The sequence below is a fragment of the Stenella coeruleoalba genome (genome assembly GCF_951394435.1).
Source record: "Stenella coeruleoalba genome assembly, chromosome: 9".
Taxonomy (NCBI): Eukaryota; Metazoa; Chordata; class Mammalia; order Artiodactyla; family Delphinidae; genus Stenella; species Stenella coeruleoalba.
Window position 1 is genome coordinate 88438584 of NC_137155.1, and position 18773 is coordinate 88457356.

An 18773-nucleotide genomic window follows, 5' to 3' on the forward strand; every position below is an offset into this window, starting at 1 on the left:
TTTCGCAGCCTGCATGTTTGTAGGTCTCATTGTTTTTGGTGTCTGTTCCCAGTGGCTAAGGTTAGTTCAGTGGGCTTCCTGGTGGAGGGGACTGGTGCCTGTGTTCTGGTGGATGAGGCTGGATCTTGTGTTTCTGTTGGGCAGGTCTAAGTCTGGTGGTGTATTTTGGGGTGTCTGTGGCCTTATTATGATTTTAGGCAGCCTCTGTGCTAATGGATGGGGTTGTGTTCCTGCCTTGGTAGTTGTTTGGCATAGGGTGTCCAGCACTGTAGGTTGCTGGTCGTTGAGTGGAGCTGGGTCTTGCTGTTGAGATGCAGATCTCTGGGAGATTTTTGCCATTTGATATTATGTGGAGCTGGGAGGTCTCTGGTGGACCAGTGTCCTGAAGTTGGCTCTCCCACCTCAGTGGCACAGCCCTGATGCCTGGCTGGAGCACCAACAGCCTGTCCTCCACATGGCTCAGAATAAAAGGGAGGAAAAAAATAAAGAAAGAAGATAAAATAATATAAAGTAAAATAAAATAATTAAAATAAAAAATAATTATTAAGAGAAAAAACTTTAAGCAATAAATCAAACAAAAACAGACAGGACCCTAGGACAATGGTAAAAGCAAAGCTATACAGAGAAAATCACACACAGAAGCATACACATACATACTCACAAAAAAGAGAAAAAGGGAAAAATATATATATATCGTTGCTCCCAAAGTCCATCCCCTCAATTTGGTATGATTCGTTGTCTATTCAGGTATTCCACAGATGCAGGTACATCAAGTTGAGTGTGGAGCTTTAATCCGCTGCTCCTGAGGCTGCTGGGAGAGATTTCCCTTTCTCTTCTTCGTTCTCTCAGCTCCCAGGGTCTCAGCTTTGGATTTGGCCCCGCCTCTGCGTGTAGGTCGCCTGAGGGCGTCTGTTTCCGCTCAGAGAGGACGGGGTTAAACGAGCAGCTGCTTCCGGGTCTTTGGCTCACTCAGGTGCGGGGGAGGGAAGGGTATGGAGTGCGGGGCGAGCCTGCGGCAGCAGAGGTCATCATGACGTTGCAGCAGCCTGAGGCACGCTGTGCGTTCTCCCGGGTAAGTTGTTCCTGGTTCACGGGACCCTGGCAGTGGCGGGCTGCACAGGCTCCCGGGAGGGGCGGTGAGGAGAGTGACCTGTGCTCGCACACAGGCTTCTTGGTGGCAGCAGTAGCAGCCTTAGCATCCCATGCTCGTCTCTGGGGTCCGCGCTGATTGCCGCGGCTCGCTCCCGTCTCTGGAGCTCCTTTAAGCGGCGCTCTGAATCCCCTCTCCTCGCCTACCAGGAAACAAAGAGGGAAGAAAAAGTCTCTTGCCTCTTCGGCAGCTCCAGACCTTTTCCCCGGATTCCCTCCTGGCCAGCTGTGGGGCACTAGCCCCTTCAGGCTGTGTTCACGCCGCCAGCCTCAGTCCTCTCCCTGGGATCCGACCGAAGTCCGAGCCCCGCCCGCCCTGGCGGGTGAGCAGACAAGCCTCTCGGGCTGGTGAGTGCAGGTCGGCACCAGTCCTCTGTGCGGGAATCTCTCCGCTTTGCCCTCCGCACCCCTGTTGCTGCGCTATCCTCCGCGGCTCTGAAGCTTCCGCCTCCGGCACCCGTAGCCTCCGCCCGCGAAGGGGCTTCCTAGTGTGTGGAAACGTTGCCTCTTTCACAGCTCCCTCCCCGAGGTACAGGTCCCGTCCCTATTCTTTTGTCTTTTTTTTCTTTTTTCTTTTGTCCCACCCAGGTATGTAGGGAGTTTCTTGCCTTTTGGGAGGTCTGAGGTCTTCTGCCAGCGTTCAGTAGGTGTTCTGTAGGAGCTGTTCCACATGTAGACGTATTTCTGATGTATTTGTGGGGAGGAAGGTGATCTCCGCGTTTTACTCTTCCGCCATCTTGAAGCTCTCCTAGGGCTATTTTATACAGACTCTTCAGAGAATCTGAATGAACTTTAGAATTAGCTTGAGGAGGAAGAGAGGGAAGGGATATTAAATTAAAGCAAGAGAACCTTCTGTTTCCCACCCCAGTTACACTGAAGTTAACAGGTAAACTGATTTGTGTGGCTCTCCAGATATAATAAGCAATAAATGAAAACTTCTCAGTGTTTGAAGGCCCCCTTTGTGGCCCTCCAGTCTGTTTTATGGAGGCTCACAGGAGCTGTAGCTCCCTCATGGGATTAGGAGCTTACAGTCCCTCAGGAGTATGTGACGCACTATGCAGATATTTATAATTATATCGTGAGGAGGAAATTAGATGTGTGAGTATAGGTTTTGAAGCAGGAGAAAGTGCAGAGGCAAAGGAAGCGTAAAGGTTTGTTTGCTGTGACTCTTTGGCAAAACCTGTTCTGAATGAAAATGCCCTCAAAGAAACCAGAGCAAAACATCATCAGCCTGAGGTCTCTGAGTATATAGAGTTGTGCCATATCAAAAAGAAGTCTAAGCTTGTGATCCCTTTTCTCAGGTGGGATTTAGAAGGTATGTCAGTATCTACACATTCAGTTCTAAGATGGTGGAAAGAAGCTTTGAAGCCAATGAAAAGCATAAAGCAGGATTTCATTAAGAAGTTATCCAGGGGCTTCCCTGGTGGCGCAGTGGTTGAGAGTCCGCCTGCCGATGCAGGGGACGCGGGTTCGTGCCCCGGTCCGGGGGGATCCCACATGCCGCCGAGCGGCTGGGCCTGTGAGCCATGGCCGCTGAGCCTGTGCGTCCGGAGCCTGTGCTCCACAATGGGAGAGGCCACAGCAGTGAGAGGCCTGCGTACCGCAAAAAAAAAAAAAAAAAAAAAAAAAAAAGAAGTTATCCAGGAACAGGGAATGCTGGTGTGGGACATCAGGCTGGTGCTGGAGCATGGGACTGGGCATGCACCCTGAGCTGGCCCTGCACCCAGCCATGCCACAAGCTCTGAAATGACCGCCATGGAAACTTGGTTGCTAAGGGGTGCCAAGCTATGACTTCATCATCTTGGGAGCACTGGCCCCATCTGATGCCTCAGTGACTAGTCAGGGACTGATGGCTGCAATCTTAACACTTGAGTCTTACATCACCAGAGATGAATGAGCTCATTTCACACAAAGCCATTACAAAATCCATGGGAGTGACAATGTAGTTATAAAGCCTGAAATAGTGATAGGAACATCTACCAAAAGTCTGATCCAATGTTTCTTTCTTTCTTTCTCTCCCTCCCTCCCTCCCTCCGTTCCTTCCTTTGGTTTTCTTTCTTTTGCTGTGCCTGGTCTCAGTTACAGCAGGTGGGCTTCTTAGCTGCAGCACATGGGCTCCTTCATTGTGGCAGGCGGGCTTCTTAGTTGCGGCTGGAGGGCTCCTTTAGTTGTGGCTTACCAGCTTCTTAGTTGTGGCATGTGAACTCTTAGTTGTGGCATGCATGTGGGATCTAGTTCCCTGACCAGGGATTGAACCCTGGCCCCCTGCATTGGGAGTGCGGAGTCTTAACCACTGCACTACCAGGGAAGTCCCTGATCCCATGTTTCTGCGGCATAGAAAGCACTATAAATTTGGCATGATGATCATGTCATCTTGTGGTGTCCATACACTTGACATTTGGATTACAAAGGGCCCTTTGCTTCACCCTTAATAATTCTGAGATAGTATTTGTATGATTTACTAATGTTTTATCAAAAGTAATAACTATAGTATCTTTAACAATTTCCAGTTCATAGAGTACTTCCTTATATATTATTTTATGAAAGTATTTTGGAAGCTATTATGAAGTAACTTCTCTGTAAAATGAAAGACATATAAATGGTGTTCCCTAGTTGTAATGGCTTGAATTGTATCCCACTAAAATTCATAATTTGAAGTCCTAACTCCCAGTACCTCAGAATGTGACCTTATTTGGAAATAGGGTTTTTGCCAATGTCATTAGTTAATTTAAGATGAGGTCATTAGGGTGGGGCCTAATTTAATATGATTGGTGTCCTTATAAAAAGGGGAGGTTTGAACACAAGCTCACACAGGTAGAATGGCATGTGAACATGGAAGCAGGGATCTTGTGACTACAAGCTAAGGAACACCAAAGACAGCCACCAACCACTTGAAGCCAGAGGAGAAGCATAGAACAGATTCTCTCTGATAGTTCACAGAAGGAGCCAACCCTTCCAACACCTTGATCTTGGACTTCTAGCCTCCAGAAATAAGATAATTTCTGTAGTTTAAGCCACTCAGTGTGTGGTACTTTGCTGTGGCAGTGCTAGCTGACCAGTACAGCAATCGTCGACACATCCACGTTACTTGTGATTGTGCCACAGTTACAACCTTTTTTTCCCCCCACTTTTCTCTGGAGACATTTGAAATTTCTTTAATAGAAGGTATGAGTGCTGGGATGTTGGTAGCAAGAGGAAGGCCTGGGACAGAAGGGCAGGCTGAGGGCTGTCGCAGATGAGGAGTGCTGAGCTAGCAGGGGATAGTGAGTGGTATGCTGGAGGGAAGTGGCCAGAGAAGTTAAGGGCCGGTGCTCATTAAGACTCCATACTCAGACCCTTTTTCTTTTTATCCTGTGCCTTCTCCCTGTCGCTCTCATCTACCCTCATGGCATCAATCTCTATTCATTGTTTGATAGCTCCCAAATCTCTACCTCTAGCCCATACCTCTCTCCTGAGATCCATGTATTCAACTGATGATTGACCTCCTTACTGGAAGACCCACAGGCACTTACGACTCAGTAAATGCAAGAATTAACTCTATTATCTTTAATCCAAACCTACACCTCCTACTGGCAATACAGTATGTCCCCTACATACGAGCCTTCAAGTTGCGAAGTTTCAAAGGCGTGAACTTGAGTTTGCATGTCCAATCACATAAGTTAGTTCACATGTTTGGCGTACATTGTCATGTGCGTGCATCCTCTACAAGTGGTTGTGCTTTTGTATACTTCACAGTACAGTACTGTATAGAGTACAGTAATACTGTATGTTTACTTCAAGCCCAGGATGTCCAGAACCAAGTGTAAAAGCAGCAGTGATGTAGCTGGTACTACTATACTTTTCAAGGTACTGTACTGTAATATTAAAAAATGTTTTCTTTATTTTTTCTGTTTGTTTGTTTTTTAAGTATTATTTCTGTGAAAAGTATTATAAACCTATTACAGTACAGTACTATATAGCCGATTGTGTTAGTTGGGTACCTAGGCTAATTTTGTTGGACTTGTGAACAAATTGGACTTACGAACACACTCTTGGAATGGAACTCGTTTGTATATAGGGGACTTATTGTATTGTTTACTGGCATGAACTCATATCACAGGTCACTCGATCCAGGATCCCTGGTGTCATCCATAACCCCTCCCATTCCCTTTCCAACCACATCCAAACGATTCCAAACAACTGTTCCTTCTGCTTCTCTCAGGTCCCTCAAATCCATCCATTCCTCTGCATTTTCAGGTCCTACCCTAATTCAGACACTCGTAATTTCAGGTAACTTTCTCAGTGTTTTTTTTTTTTGCATCACATCTCTTCCTTTCCTTGCTGTTGCCAGAGTCATATTTCTAAAATATGTGTCATATCACTTTCTTACGTAAGTCTTCAGTGGCTACCCAAAACATACAGGAGGACGTTTAAGTTCCTTGGCATGTCACAGCTTCGTTATTTGGTTCCTGCCCATTTTTCCAGTTTTATCATCTATCCCCTTTTGAACTCTAAGCCATAAGGAACTATCAACTAATTAGTTTCCTGAAGGTATCATGCTTTTTCACATGGATGTGAAGTTCCACTTGCTTTTTCCTTTTTCAGGAAAACCATTCCTTCTTTGATTGCTATGCCTGTTTACTGAAGTCCATTTATCCTTGAAGACATCCCAAATATGCTGTTTCCCTTTTTTTTTTTTTTTACATGCTGGGCATATAAACAGTGAGGCAGTCACAGTCTAGTTGGGGATATATACGTCCAACAAATAATCATAAATTATTTTATTTTCATAATTATAAGCACTGTGAAAGGGAGCATCTAACACGTAGACCAAACCTGAAATGATGGAAGTAGAAAGAGTCTCTGGAGAAGTGTCATTTAAGCCAAGACGTAAAGGATGTACAGCAGTTTTCCAGGCAGAGAGGGTGCTAAATGCTCTCTAGACAAAGGCAACAATATATTTGAAGACCCTGAGAAAGGAGGAAGTTTCCCTTTCTCAACTCACATAGCATCTTGAACATATAAAATCATCATATTGCTGTAATAATTTTCTGACTTGTGAATCCTTTAATTCACAAGTAGAATCTGTGAAGTTTCAAGTTCAATCCAGGTAGAATCTGTGCAAGCTCTGGTCTGGTGTATTAGCTTTCCATCCAAGTAAATATAAGTTAAAGGAGAAGAAACTGGGATTTCCTAAGATTAAATCAGTGGAGATAACTTAGGTTGTTAGGCCCTCAGGAATTTTATCAAGTTTTGTCCATCTAAAGAAAATCTAAAGATTTCGATTGGGAGTTAATATTAATGTTCATGAGTATAACAATATCCTACATTTATGCAGATCTTTGGACTTGATGAAGTAGATATAAAAAGTGATGAGTAATGTGAAGTCCCACTTCTTCAGAGAGAAAATAAAGGAGAGATAGATTATACCTCACAAAGGCTCCAAGGTCATCATTTCTCCCCTGTCTTGCTGAAACAGGAAAGTGACGGACATGATAGATAGCTGTTGGAGCTGTGATTTTCTCTTGCTCTATTGGAAATAGAATAGAAAGGCCAGGCTGACACTGATGGATATGTGCTGTGATGGTAGTTGGCACAGTATCATACTGATCATACTGATCATTGCCAAGATCGGGATGTGTTCTTGCACAGTCTTTCCTGTAGCAGGCACTTTGCTTCTCCTGCAGGACTCTTTTCTTCCTCTTGATGCCGTATTGTTGTGTGACTCTGTTTCAGCTGTTTCAAGTGGTAGACGGAGGCAAGAAGGAGACGGCCATGTGTGTCGAGTGGCTTAGAGGTTCACCTGCCTCTAAGGAGGGAGGGACCTGAGGATAGATGATGACTCTCCTGCCCGGAGTCCAGGAAGACTGCCTGAATGACTGATAAGCTCTGTGATGCCCAGGTCATTCCTTCTGCATACTTTGGACAGCAGCTATGGCCCTGCTGGGCGCTCAGTTATTTCCGGCTAGCTGGGGAAAGGGGATGACCTGATCCGTACCCTCCAAATGGCCCCGCTCTCCACTTCTCCCATCACCATCCCTCAGAATAGTAGGGTTTTCACAGCCTACATTGTCACAGAAGTTCAAGCCTGCTAGCACAGGAGTAACCTGATTTTACAGCCAAGTCAAGGAGGACTTCTAACAGGGCTAATGATTCACTTGTCATCTGAGGAATTCAGAGCAGTTCAAAAATAATTTATAGTATAAGGAGTAAGAAATGTAAACCACTTTGTTGGAAAATGGACCATATCATACGTTTTCAGTGATTCTCCTCCTCTGTGACTGTAGGATGGCATCATAAGAGCGACATTTGTTTTCCTTTTATGCTATTTACCACACCAGGTTCCTTTTTCTTGCCATATATATTTAATGTTGACAGTGAAGAGATCACTAAAAGTAGCATTACAGGTCACTTTAATTACAGCCATTTCAATTGCTTATCAACATAGCAATAAAATACAGAAGTGTTACCAAGGCGTTGCTGAGTCGTCATCTCTTTTAATAGCTCTCTGTCAGTGTGGCCTGTACTGCAAGCTAATTATGAAGACTAACTCTTGCAGATGGGATGTGTGTACCTATTTTTAATGAATTGTTAAGCACTCAAGGAGGATGCCTGTTTGGAAACATAAGAGTCTTAATCTTAGTTTGATATATTTTACCTTATCTATTGTTTTATCCCTATTGAACTGCTGGGTATTTAGTTTGCTACTTCTTTTTTCCCCCCCTTTTTCCTTAATTTTCTTTGTTATGGTGGAGAAGAGATTGGGGAGAGCTAAGAAAGCAAGCAATTAAATTTTTCTGAGTCACAGCGAAGACCGTTTAGAACTTATTGGAGTCCCTAGGAAAGATTTTCTATATCCCCCGAACTCCACATACTTTATTTAATGTTGCACGGAATGTGGGTTATTGATCTCTGTACGGAGAGGGTGGTAATGAGGGAGGGAAGTATATTCCAGGGATTTCTCTCAATCTGCAGTGTTTCTCTAAGCAGGGAAAGACCCATGATGAATTGTCATGTCTTCAACCTCCTTTGTTAGTCCATTTGTGGCATCATAGCGACAGGACACAGGGCAAACATTAGTTTTACATCACCTTGTTTAGGAACGTCATCATGAATAAGTACTTGAGTCTTCATGAAGCTGGCTTCTGTAACCAATGCATCATATTTAGATGCACTTCACTTTTAGAATATATCTTCAGAAATCTGATGTCAAAATCATGCTGTGGAATCATTCCCAATGGACCGAACTTGAAGCTTCCAGAATAGAGAGCAGTATTTCCTCCTACTATTGTTTATTTTTCACATTAGGAAATTGTTTCAACATCAAGATACTATTTGGGCTCAGAGAAACTTATCTTAGGAGGTCTAGGTGTGGGATACATTTTGATTAAATTCAATATGAGTTGAGTCAATATGAAATTTTATCAAATAATCCTCATGTCAATCTGTTTGAATGAATCTACACACTAAAGTCTATGAAAGGATGGATCAGAAGCAAGTCCAGGTTGTATGGGGTCTGAGGCTTTAATGATTTGGAGAGCTTTCTTTAAGAGAAAGAATACAAAGTTACAAATGCAACTCTAAATTAGGTATGAAAATAAATATTTATTTAGACTGAGAAATCAAAAGTTACGCATTTTAAAATGCATTACAAAATCCCAAATCATCACAAAATCCTAAAAGAGAACACTGTTTTTATTAATTAACTTTCGGATACACTTTTATAATTGTTACATTTTTTGGTTGCATTCTCTTTGTCTCTTCAAATGATAATACATTTTAAATATCATTTTTTGTAGAGAGTAGAAAGGTAATAGTTTTTCCCTTAGCATACTGACTCAAAATTGCTTTGTATTACTGGTAGTTTAGAAACATTTGTTTCAGTTTAAACTCTTTATTGATGCTGTTTGCAAATGTTTAGGATGTTTGTCAAATTAGGGAAATCCCCTTTAAACTTTGCGTTGTATACAAACTTTATGATTTTAGACATTTGAAGTTTTCTTAGGCAGAAGGTTTCTAATCTGAAATATTATTTGATCTGACAACATTCATTAAGCAATGCAGAGTGTGTTTTTCTGTTCTATAACATTCATCTGCCTTTTGCTTTTTTATTTCTGGTTTGAGACTGTCCTGGTGGAATTTTTTTCTTCATGTTAGTGATATTGATCCACAAGTTATAGTTTCCATCATGATATAATAAGAATGTTGGTGATATTGAAACTTCAGCCAGTATTCTCTTTTAGTTTACATTTGGCTTCTTTATTAAAATCACTCTTGAATTTTGGCATTATCTATAATTCTGAAAAAATATAAAATGAATCTGAAAGTACAAACAAGAGTAGTTCAATACATTTTAAATTACTGCTCTGTTGTACGGAGCTAAAAGTGTTGTAGTTAAATGAATTTTATATCACATACCATGATTTATTAGTGAATATTTGCACTTGTTTCTTTATTTCTATTTCACTGTGTTAGTGACAATATTTATACTATTTCATCTAGAACCACTAGAGTTTATCAGGACAATATGTGAGAGAGACTCTAAGATATAATCTAATATCTTGGGATGCATAAAACATGTAACAGCTGCAGGTTTGTGCCCTGCAAACACAGACATTCTGGTAAATTCCATTAAAAAATATTCTCATCAAAAAAGGGAAAAATATATGGTGCGTTTATATTTGTGTGTGCTGCATAACCACGTATACCTTTGGCAGGAGAAGACTTCAGTTTTGTTTATGCATTAATAAGAATGGAATCTTTTGTGTAAAATATCATACAAATTAGCTTTTGTCTTCCTACATTTCAAACCTTGTTTCCCTTTCACAACCCAACAGTCCTGGTGCTGGGTCAACCATAGGACATGCTAACATCATGGCTTAACTTCTCGTCATGCATTTCAGATCATGATGCCCGGTAGGTTGGTGTAGTTGACTGTAGGAGTATTTTTGGAGGTCATTTCCACCCCGGGATGGCTGCTCACAACTTAACAGAAATGACTGGAAGTGATATAAATATGAACTATTAAATTCAACTCAGTGTGTCCCTAACTCAACTTCTTAGCCAAAACCCAAAGTGATTCACAATTACACCAAAAATCATCCAACACAGGGGAAAATGTAACAGATGGGAAATCAGAGTGGAAAGAGACTGTCATCTAAAGCATTGCAGTTTAAAGATCTCTCATTTGCAAATTTTATGAAAATATGTGATGATATGTGGCTAGGTCTTCTCTCAGGGCCCTGTAAGGTGAAAGCCCCATTAGTCTCACAGGAAAGCTCATTCTGGGGGAGATCTGTCTCTGTCTCTGTCTCCATCTCTCTCTCTCTCTCTCTCTCTGTTTTCTTTTTCCCTCTTAAGTTTACTCTGCAATGGCCAGAGTGTGCTTTCATCCTTTCAATGCAAGAGGTGACACTGGCATGTTTTGGGAAAGGAGGGCCATGGAACAATAGTCTATATTTGGCACAAACTTGACACTCCCCATGTTTTCAGGGGGCGGCAACTTTCCATTTGCTAATTGACTCATAATTGTGCTCATCAGTCCTTTCTAGCATTTTCTGTAGGAAGTAAGGCCCAATACTTCTACCACCACGGAGAAGGAGTGAAGCACAGTCAGGCTAAATAGATTTCCGAAGTTTATATGGTGCTTTAATGGCTGCAGTGTTTGGGAAATGCCCTGTTAAATAGTTTTATTTAATATGGGACTTCCCAGAGCCTTTGAGATGCTAATGTGAACATCAAAGATGCTTCAAGAAAGGATGAGGGTATGCAACATTTCCTACATTTATTTCATCAAGAATTTTTTTTTTTTTTTGCAGTACGTGGTCCTCTCACCGCTGTGGCCCGTCCCGCTGCGGAGCGCAGGCCCAGCGGCCACGGCCCACGGGCCCAGCCGCTCCGCAGCACGCGGGATCCCCCCGGACCGGGGCACGAACCCGCGCCCCCCGCATCGTCAGGCGGACTCCCAACCACTGCGCCACCAGGGAAGCCCACATCAAGAATCTTTTTTTTAATCTGTCGTGTCTCCTGTAGAACTGAACTTGTGGAGAAACACAATGCTTGTATTTCCATTTTCCATTAGCTACCCCCCCGCCCCCCCCCCCCCCCCCCCCCCGTGAGGAGTTAAGACCGGTATTCCTGTTTGAACCAACCAAGAGTGCACATAAAATAAGCACTTATTGTTCAATGACAATAAAGTTTTCAGTAAAAACCTGTTCCTAATAAATTCATATGTGTTCATGAGGCTGTGATTACTAACATTGATGTCGATTTTTAAGTAGTTATATTCAGAGCAAGGTTTAAATAAATTCAAGCCACTCAATATGCAAAGTGATCATCTTTTAAATTCATCTGAATTGTGGATTATACACCCTGGCAGAACTCTTCATTATTTGTCCCTGCTGCGCTCAAGATGCCCCGTAAGGGCTTGAAGGCAGGTGTAAAGTGAGTTTAAAAGGGACGAGGGAGGGGCTTCCCTGGTGGCGCAGTGGTTGTGAGTCCACAGGGGACAGGGGTTCGTGCCCCGGTCCGGGAGGATCCCACATGCTGCGGAGCGGCTGGGCCCGTGAGCCATGGCCGCTGAGCCTGCGCGTCCGGAGCCTGTGCTCCGCAACGGGAGAGGCCGCAGCAGTGAGAGGCCCGCGTACCACACACACAAAAAAGGGACGAGGGAGCTGAGTGAGGAGTAAGAGTTAATGAACATGTGTGTGAGGATGGAAGGGAGCAGGTGTACAGAAGGACGATGAATGAGAGGTAACCTCCACTTGTGACAGCGTCCAGGTTCAGAATGAGGCGGTGTCAGACCGCTGTGCTGCTGCCCAGTTACCTGAGAGCCCTTAACTGGAGGCAGTGTCTGTTCTGCTGATGGCATCCTGAAACGGAACCCACTCTCCACTGCCACTGCCCTCGATCAAGTGCAGCCCTGCTTTTTATTGAAACTGCCTCTTATCTTCCTAACTGGAACCCCTGCCTTAAAGTTTATTTTATTTCAGTACATGCTCCTCACTGCGGCCAGAAATACCTCCCCAAATGCAAATATAATTATTCTATGGACATCCACACAAGCTCTTTGAGGAAAAGCCAGAATGGTGGCAAAGTGGGAACAGCAAAAGGAGAAAAGGGAGAGACTTGACCAAGGCTCTGATCATCAGGATGTATGGTGTGGGCCAGGTGACAGGCAAAGGCAGAGGGAAGCAGTGCCCGGTGCTGCAGTGTATGGCGTGCATTTATCCCCGAGTCCCAGTTCCTGCTAAACTCTCATTTGGATTCCTCATCAAATCAAGATTTAAGGCAAGCTGCTATGGAAGAGTTGAACCAATTTCTTTCCTGTGTTCACCTGAGCCTCATCAGTTGCAGGCACCACAGGGTGAAGTGCAGTGTATGTTCGCTTGTCTGTGATCAATCGTAACACCAACGCATTTCTTCTTTCCCTTTTCTAATATCATTTCTTTCCGTTAAGAGTCTCTCTCCTCGCTGGGCCTGGCTAGTGCTTGACACAAGGCTTCTGAACCTTCCTGAAAACCAAAGCCTAGTACTGTGGAGCGGTGTGGGAAGAGAAAATTAGTGAAGAGAGAAGGAAAAAAGGTACTAAAAATACCGATGCTATATGCTCTTGTGAAAAATTATAACAGGGGTGTTTCTAGCTAGAATTCAGAATAAGGAGAAGAATGAATGGAATCCCAGGTCCAAAGAATAATGTTAAGAAACCAACTTTAGAGTCACAGAGTTATGCATTCAAGCCTTGCTCTGCCAATTTTTGGCTCTGTTTGTTAATATGTAAAAAGTAAAATGGGATCAATAGTGGTATGTATCTCATAGGGTGGTTTCAAGAATTAAATATTTCTTATACTTAGTGTTTAATCAATATTAACTAATATTCTTTTTTTCTGTTGATGATTGTGTGATCAACAGAAGTTAGATTTGAAGTTAGAAAAGTTAGAGGTTAGGAAAAAAATGAAGATTAATCTTTCATCTTTTCCCACATTGACTGATTTATGACAGATTGTTACCATTTTTTGGTAGCACATATTAGATTCTAGGGTAGATACTTCAAAGCAGAAGACACCCTTGAGAAGTGTAAAACTTAGATCCTGTTTTGAAGTAACCTAATAGATCATTTAAATATCAGTTGAATAATCCAACAACATTAAAATTTCAGGATGTTATATTTGAAAGAAAACTCATAGGTCATTTACTGAAACTCTTTCATTTCATAGATGCCGAAGCTGAGTTGTATCATTCATTTGTTCATTCACTTAACAATTTTATTGAGTACCTCCTATTGGTGGCATACTATTACCTGACAGGTATAATAGAACCTGAGGCATAGCAGTGAACAGAACATACAGAATCCGTGCTCTTTTAGGGTTTCTGTTCTAGTTGAGGGAAGCAGACAATAAATAAAATATCAGGTGGTGACATGTGCTATGTTAAAAATAAAGCAGAGTAAGGATGAAGAGGAAAAGAAACACAAGAACATGCATGGGTTATTGTGTATGTGTGTGTGTGTGTGTGTGTGTGTGTGTGTGGACACTCTTTTTCAGGGGAGGACTCTCTGAGAAGGGGACATTTAAATAGAGACATGATGGATGCCAGTACCAGGTTTGCTTGTGTGAAGGCAAAGTAGCACCTCAAGGATGACCCCTGTCCAGATCAGCCTGCCCAGCCCTCTCAAGCTCAGGTTAGATTTGGAAGAGTGTTTGAAGATGAGGTGAGGAAACAGTAAGTACGTTTTGGAGGATAGGTGGCACAGTGCACCTTTCTGCTTCTGGCTCACGATAATTTCCAGTAGCTTATGTGAACCCTTTGCTGGTAGGTAATGTAGTATTAGGGCATTAACCAAAAAGACTAAAAGGAAATGCTTCTTGTTTTCACATTCTCTTGTTCCAGGTTTTTGACACATATGAGTGTGACTTAATGTGAGGGTACTTGAGACTGCTTTATCTTCTGCAGAAATGTCATCTTTATGAAAGTTAAAAGTAAAAGGAGAACAGGGCTTAGGTTCTAGAGCATATTTTCATGGAGGCAGTGGCATCACAATTTAAAAATCCCTAACAGCAGAAACAGTTGAGAGAGGGCATTTGTTGGAATGAAGTGACAAAGACCTCCCAACCCTCATTGTTTGCCCTCTCATTGTGGGAGTTAACTGTCAACAACAGGGGAATTTTAAAGACAAGGTGAGGAGGAGAGCATGTTCTCTTCTTCCCCCTCAAGCATTAAGGTCATAAATGTGAATAAGGTACTCAAGTTACCAATGGAAAAGTGCACTGTTGACTGGGATTGCTCCAAAAGCAAACCAACCAAAAACCCAACAAAAAGCCCCTTACTGACAGACTCAATACTCTCCAGCTTGGACATCAATCCTCCAGCTGTTGTCGTCTCCCCTTGCCTTCCTTTGAACAATTAGAAGCACTAACCTCAGTATAGGTTAGTGTATGGAACTTTCTTCAGAATCTTGATTTCTTCATACCATATTGGCACTTAAGTTCTCCAGCATGGATCAGAAGTATGGAAAATTGTGGAAATCCTGTATATCGCCTAGGAGGAAGGAGAAATAGTTAAAGACAAAAGGAAGTCAGCATCAGTGGGTAGTGCTGTCTGTTACTGAATTTATTGAATCTGTGCTAGCAATTGACTTTTTAAGTGGTATCGTCATTTAATATAACACTGAAAATAATGCTTCTCCAAACTATGACACCATGTTTCTTACATCTTAAAATTTTTATTTTACATTATCAAGAGACTATTTTAGACTTATATAGAGTTAGAACTTTCTTTTATTATTTACCATATTTGTATATGTATAATAAGGAAGATACAAGTACAATAAATTGATTGTTATTGCAGGAAGATGTGGAATTACAGTCACTCCTGTAACAAAGATCTTTGCTCCATTTATACCCTGTTGCTCAGTATCCATGTCTTTCCACATGTATAATCACTTTTTATTTAGTGCCAAATAATAGTCCAAATTTTAAAAGACAGTAATGAAACTCATTATTTCTACCACCTACAATGCAAATAACTCAACTAAAGTGAGTTATGAAGATCTATGACCAAGTTTGCACATGGGCAGGTAGTTACAACTTCCTCACAACTGCCACCTGGGGGACAGCAATTTTAAGATGCCGTCAATTAGAAAATGCATCTCAATTTCAGAGATATTGAATATGTGAGGGGAAATGGGTATACCATTTGGATGGAATATGGTAATTACAGAAATAGAAAGTGAGAAAGCCCTATAATACTTTCTAATCCCATGGAACAAGGGGAGGAATGTTGGCCAGAGCATACTTGACTTTAGGTGAATGTATCCCTAATTCTGAATGAATTCTGGCACATGGGAGCTGCTGAGGATGAGTCTCTTTAGGGAATGAATGGATGAGTATGGTTGACTTTTCTCCCCTAAAGGAGGAGGCAGGTTCTCGTCATTGCTGCTGTTGACTTATAATAACGGAAATTAAGTGTGACAAAAGAAAGGTCACCAATGACCTCACAATCCTGACATGATTACTTTCATTTTTTGTACTCCATCCTAATGTTCATCTATATGCATTTTTAGTTTTCATAATTGTAATCATAATAACGAATGTATCATTTTATAGGTTTTCACTGAATATTATATGCAGACAGTATAATCATAATTTTATGGCTGTGTAATATTCCATTGATTTATACACTATTTAAACATTCCTTATTATTATTATACATTAAGGATCCTTCTGATGCTTTACTATTTTAGATGGAGCTGCAAATAACATTATTGTGTACTTAGTTTTTCCTTCTGTTGAATTACTTCCTTAGGAAAAATTCTCAGGAGTGGAATTTTTGGGTTTAAGGGAATGATACATTTTTATAGCCCTTGGTATAAAATTGCCACAAGAAAGGTGCCAATAAAATTTCAGTGGCCATTTCTCCTTGAAGATTCTGTAGGACAGGGGATTGTTTTAACCACTCTGCAATGCTTGTCTTCTCCATTTTCTGGGATGTGTATGTCATTGGAGGCTTGGCTGAAAAAGAGAGGGACAAACAGATGAAATGCATTTCTCTGGCTTAGTTACGAGGTGCTCCCCAGCTTTCTCACAGCTTGGAAGCCGTGGTTCAGTTCTTCCCTCTGCTTTTCCATCTTTCTCAGCTCTGTGCAACTGGATAGAAGGCTCTAATGGGCTCTGAGTTAAGGGAAATCAGGCATTATTAGGTAGGACATGGAGCAGATTTCCTTTTGAATCCTTCAGAATTGGATAGAAAAGGTAAACTTTGTTTAAGAAGGGTGGCTTGGTTCTAAAGTAATTTGCATACTTACTCTATGGAATTAGTCTGATTCAGAGGGTCAAAATGCTGATGTTCATTTTGTTGGATTCAAGATAACTAGTACCAGGCTATAAAATCATCAGCTAAGTTAAGGCTATGTGTGAGAGACATGGAGCTGAATTTAGGACAGAAACATGTGCCTCATTGGGATATGTGCCATTTGAGGATTTTTTCACAACGCTTTCGGTCATATCTGGGCTTCGACCATATCCTCCTCGCTGCATAGAGAAAGTCGGTAACTTAAGTGACAGAGGTATGTTTCCAGGATCCTGAAGGAAAGGAAGCAGGCGTTACAACTCATGCAGTTCTTACATGGGCTGTGTTCTGCATGAGGGAGGGTAGCACTGTCCACCTATCTGTTGACCTACCCTAAGTAAATCTTATGCTCCGAAATCCTTGTTTTTCAATAAATAGTTCCATTTTATCCACGTTATCTCTCTACTTCCAGTTACAAAAAACATTAAGCTTTTTGGGAGAAGACTGGCAAGGGCCATGGACACCATCTGCGGTTATGGGAAAGCAAAAGAAAACTATCTGTAGAGGGTATCATCATGGTCATAAGGACTCAGAAAGTGCTGTTTGCTAAGCTTCATTACAATTGTCATAATACTAAATCTTACAGTCTCAAAACACAGTGTGATGTTATGATACTAGATAGGTCAAATCAGATGGAGTTTGAGTTCAGGTTTTCAATCACTTTTTTTTTCTATAGCATTTATTATAGAAACTGGGAAATCATTGTCTGAGTCTTTCTTTTTTTAATTTTTAATTACAAATGTTTTTTACTGGAGTGAAGTCTGAGTCTTTCTAGCTTTCCAGTTTGTAGTCTTCAGCTTTGACACTTTGTGTTATGTGCTCATAACCACGGACACATGTTTGTGTTATATTGGTCAACAATATAACACAATATAACAATATATTGTTATACTGTTTGTGTTAGCAATATTGGCACAAACAATATAACAATACTGTTCGGGTGCAGGTGACAGAAATTCATCACAAACAAGTTAAAAAGAGGAATGTACTGGTTCGTGTTACAGGGAAGTCTGAATAGTTTGGGGCACACGTGGATCCAGGGGCTGGAATAATATCCTCGCATTTCTATTTTAATCTCTGTTTCATGGTTCTGCCCTTTTGGTGTGTGGCTTCTTTTTCATACAGGCTCTAGCCACATGTTAGGAAATATGGACAATGGTAACGCAAAGTATACACTCTTCGCTTGTGACTCCCCTCTGCTAAGAGAGAGCCTGTTTGCCTCAGCATCCAGTTTCAAGAGTGACTTAGTTGGCGATGTTGGCATCGTATGTCCATCCCTGAACAAATTATTATAGTAAGGAAAATAATGTTCTCCAATTGGTGGACCTAAGTGATGACTTCACTCCTTTGGCAGGTGGGGCTGGACATCAAGACTGACAATGTCCCACAGTGAGCACATGGGGTGGAAGAGGGGTGGTGTAATAAGGAAAAGTGGGGTACACTTAGAAAAAGAGGAGGAAGGGGTTCTGAGCAAACCCAACAAGTGGTCATTATGGGGCAGTTCTAAATGCCAATAAGATTCACTGAAGAGATGAGGTGGCGTTTTTCAGTGTTTTCTTTTCTTTTAGATCTGCTTTCCATTACCTTCCATGTTATCTGACATTTTGAGTCATGTCTTTAGACTACGTTAAATGTGTACTCTCTTGTGCATAAATAAATATAAGCTGAGATCAGAGGAAATAAAATGCAATACCTCTTTCTAGTGTTTGGAATGATTTACTTATTTTTCTACAAGCCTTGGTTAGTGGGCTTTGATGTAATGGGATTCACGTTCACACCAAACTTCATTCTACAGCTTTGTAGTGGGTATTCAGTGGTCTCCACACCTGAAATGCTAATTTTCTTGTCTCAGCCTCTTCTCTACATATCAGCATAATTAACAGATTTAGTTACTATGTGAACCTTTATTTGCACTTCTGCTTAAATGTGGATGCATTAGGCCAAGTGACTCCTCTCTAAATTTTCTCTAAGGATTCATCTTCTTGTAGCTCACCAAGTAGCATGTTTTCTGTTAGAATGAACTTCCCTATTCTTTCAGTAATATACTTCATATTTCCTTAATAAGCCTTGATTATAGAACTTGTTAGCCACTTGTAAGCAGCTTTAAGTTTCTTTATTCTAGCAACAGACTGATAAAATGTAGGAAGAGGCACATTCTCTGAAGACACTGACTTCCAAATACACAGCCTCCTCTAGTTTTCCTGTGGTCTTATTGAGGATTTGAACTAAAGCATGATTATTCTATAATCTGGGGAAAGAGAAAAATTGGTGTGTATTGGGAATAAATATCTGATCTGTGG

General features: G+C 41.6%; 1 protein-coding gene and 1 long non-coding RNA gene across 2 annotated transcripts in view; both read left to right on the forward strand.

Annotated features, from left to right (window-relative positions):
- The window catches only part of CHRM2 (cholinergic receptor muscarinic 2), an 800456-nt gene that overhangs the window by 43466 nt on the left and 738217 nt on the right, over positions 1–18773 (forward strand). The gene's annotated exons all lie outside the window — the stretch shown is intronic.
- LOC307191834 lies at positions 291–11203 on the forward strand. The gene is made up of 3 exons (XR_013829857.1): positions 291–1072; positions 9966–10044; positions 10947–11203. It is a non-coding gene; the product is annotated as an uncharacterized lncRNA (long non-coding RNA).